The sequence below is a fragment of the Antedon bifida genome, chromosome 1 (assembly GCF_963402885.1).
Source record: "Antedon bifida chromosome 1, ecAntBifi1.1, whole genome shotgun sequence".
Classification (NCBI taxonomy): Eukaryota; Metazoa; Echinodermata; class Crinoidea; order Comatulida; family Antedonidae; genus Antedon; species Antedon bifida.
The window spans coordinates 23,735,889-23,739,419 of record NC_136226.1 but is presented as its reverse complement, the minus strand read 5'-3'; the positions used below and the strand labels follow the sequence as shown (position 1 = coordinate 23,739,419).

Here is a 3,531-nt window from a genome sequence, read left to right as displayed (position 1 = left end):
TTACCCATACAACTTCTTGAATAGGATATCACCGAGAGGTTTAGAATTTGTTTCTATGCCTGTGATGTTCATATTTATTGGATTAATATATATATTCTACTGTTTGTATCAATTTTGATCTGACTTTGCTGTAATCCTGGAGGGTACTTTGGATAACTTCAAAATTCTACGTCGCCTGTCCGAGAAACGTGTCAGGTATCGTCACCATTTATCTACTTTTCTGAAACATCGTTCTAAATATTCGGCCCTTAAAGGACTCAAATTTCATGTCACATCTGGTATTCCATTCGCAGATGATGGTATACCTTCTCGTTAGAACGCTGTCCTTTTAAAAAATGCTTGTCAACTCAATGAGATTCAAATTGGCAATTGCCGAAAAAAAAAGTTTTACGTTGAAATTCACTCTAGAACTAAGAAGTTAAAAAGCGAAATTTCTGCATCCGAGTTTCAAAACAAACTCAGGATTATCGCATTGGAAATGTCCTAGAGGAGACATTACAAATTTGTTTTACCTGCAGACTTGGTCATTTCAACACAAGTGACTCTACCTTCGGTTGATTTCAGGGCTTGTAGGAAACCATGAAGGTTTTTTCGGACTTCGAACGAGAATCGGAGTAACACCACCTCTGATTCAGTTGTTGAAATTAATTGTCAACTTTCCGAAGGAGAGAATACATTTATTTTCCCGAGGACTTAAATTCTGCCCAAAACTAAGACAACTATCTTGGGATAATTGAGTCTTTTCCAGAAGACTACGAATACGTGATTTTTTTGCTGATTCACCGCGCAAAACGAATTGCATGTTCCGAACCGGAAAAGTTCCAAGAATCAATGTGCACACTGCCCGCTCGCGATTGTTATTTATTTTTTTTTCGGTGTAGGCTGTCATTTCCGGGAAAACTAGACTAGTGAGAGGTGCCATGTTGTTATCCTGAATGTTAAGTGCGAAAGTACCATTTCCGACCATCTAGGGGTGTTATTTACCTAAATCAAGGATACACCCTGACCCCCAAACACCTCCATCTCACCAAACCATTTCTTGTATATTTGAACTGAAAAAAATGTGTGTGGAAAGATTTTTCAGTTGATATACGAAGTTTTAGTTCTAAAAATGTATCTAAAAACAAATTAAATACAACTTGCTAATGGTTAAATAAAAGCACGCTGCCTCTTTATGGTACAGTTACTCATTCCAGGAACGTTCCAATTTGATCGGTTTGAGAAAATAGGTAGAAAAACGGACTTGATGCAATTCCCGTATATCGCTTCAGACAACCGAAAGAAAAATGTTAACAATTCATAAAATTTCCTCCCTGTATCTCTTGCCTGACACGTCACCCGGGGCTACAAATTGCAGGGAGGGGAGATTTTGGTAAAACTGTTATCTATGCAGCAATGCTGACGCCCTCTACTGGCCGGCACGAATGATGTACTGTATAAAGCTGTCTTGAAAAATAAATGAAGTCATTCATAAGGCGAAGAAAGAAGAACTAACAAATTGTTTTTAAGTTGTTGAATTAATTTATTTTGAGCTTTTTTAGTCTGTAAGTTAACGTTTTGATACTTTCTCATTTTTAAACAAGTAAGTAAACAAATACAAAATCGTATTTACTTTTTAATTATAATTTGAACTGCATATTATTAATAATAACTATTAACTTATTTGTACATGTATAATTGTTATGTTATAGAAGAAATGGACAATTTGACACGGTTAAGTAACAACCCCAAAAGGTATGCAGAGTCATTTGATGTATATTGGAAGTTATGTAGAAACGTTGGAGCGTTTGAAAATTGGATTAATTCATATTTCCCTGAGAAAATTATGAAAGAAATAAATGTAGAAAGAGGAAAAGAGCTAATGACACTCGGAATTGGTAGCGGGCCAGGTAAGAAGGGGTCGGAGAATCGAACTAGGCCTATAATTATATGAGGTTTTGAAAATACCCGTTGTTCCTCTCTACAAACAACATTCAAATTAATGTTGCTTTTATTTAGCCTAATTTGGACTGTGATTCCTTTAATGTTTGGTTTTCATTTGTACACCAGTATTCAATTTAGGCACACCATTGAATATGGGGCTTATCGTATCGTTTTCCCCATTTTTCCCTCCAGGTCAAACTGAAATCAAATTGTTGAAGCAACTGCTTAGACAGTGGCCAGAGATCACAGATACGGTGGTGGAACCAGATCTTTCATATATTAATAAATATAAAGATCTAGCTTTCAAGAAAACTGAACTCAACGATGGAGTTTCCTTCGAATGGCGACAACAAACTCTACAGCAGTTCAGATAGGAAACCCAAAATCAACCAGTGAAGAAGTACCATTTTATAATGGCGATCCACGCGCTTTATTTCTTTGAAGATTTACCAGATGTTTTAAAATATCTGATGAGTATTCTTGAAGATGGTGGTATGATATTAGCAATGATCTCGTGTGGTAGGCTATTACATCTTTTTAATACATGTTTATGCTAAGAATATCTTTCTTAAAAAGTAAGTTTACTGAACTCGGACTTGGAAAAAAACGAAATGTCTAATTTGTACAGGACGTAATAATTAATCTAAATTTCTTAATACCGAGGCAGTACAGGCTAGAACCATTGTTCCTTTTAACAAATACATTTTTTTATAGATGACAGTTGTACATTACAGTGTTACGAACAAATGCCTCAGTTTAAGAAGAATGTATATGCTATATCTACAAGAGATGTGGAGAAAGCGTTGGAGAAACTCCAAATACAGTATGTGAAGCATCGCATACAAGTAAACATGGATGCTACCAGCTGTTTCGATGGCGAATCGAAAGAAGGGGAACTTCTCTTGGATTTTCTTACAAGATCTGCTTTCTTTAAGAAAAATGCATCTGAATCGTTGTATAGTGATGTCATTAAGCATTTAAGAAGTATTGTTTTGCCTGAAAGTAAGGATGGCAAAAGTTTGCTAAGATGTGATTGTGATGCGATTGTTATCACAAAGTAGACAACACTATCTACAAGATAGTATAATAGATAGTAAAATATTCCTAAAGCTATACTAACAATGATTGCTCTCTCTCTCTCTCTCTAATATGAGCTCTACTATAGATAATGAACATTTATAATAATAATAATTGTTTATTATACATACATTATATTTAACTACTTTACTCTTTAACAAATGTAGGTACCTTTTTAAAACTTCTACTAAATTATTATTATTTAACCTTTCTAAAAAAACTTTGTTGAAATTTGCATAATTGTTGAGGTTAATACAATATTACAAATGCCAGATTTGCGCAGTATAGTCACGTGTCCCATCATAATGTTTCTATGGCATCATTGTTGGATGGAACATAATAAAAACAAAATACTACCTCTGTACCGTATGGTGTTAATTAATTCTGTGAAAAAAAATCAAATTCCATATAATAAGAAACTAGTTATTTTCATAAAAATCGACATTGGTTTACTTTCTATGTTTGATTTATCGACTTTTGAACCTGCTTTCGGGTAAGTGAAACATCAAGCCAATAAAATAATTTATGGTT

At 34.3% G+C, this 3,531-nt stretch overlaps 1 pseudogene across 1 annotated transcript; it reads left to right on the top strand.

The window, feature by feature from the left end:
• Positions 1 to 1,484: 1,484 nt before the first annotated feature.
• LOC144850291 (histamine N-methyltransferase B-like) lies at positions 1,485 to 3,042 on the top strand (annotated as a pseudogene). Its single transcript, XR_013614073.1, has 4 exons — positions 1,485 to 1,582; positions 1,692 to 1,889; positions 2,116 to 2,442; positions 2,638 to 3,042. The product of XR_013614073.1 is annotated as a histamine N-methyltransferase B-like (transcript).
• The last annotated feature ends 489 nt before the right edge of the window (positions 3,043 to 3,531 follow it).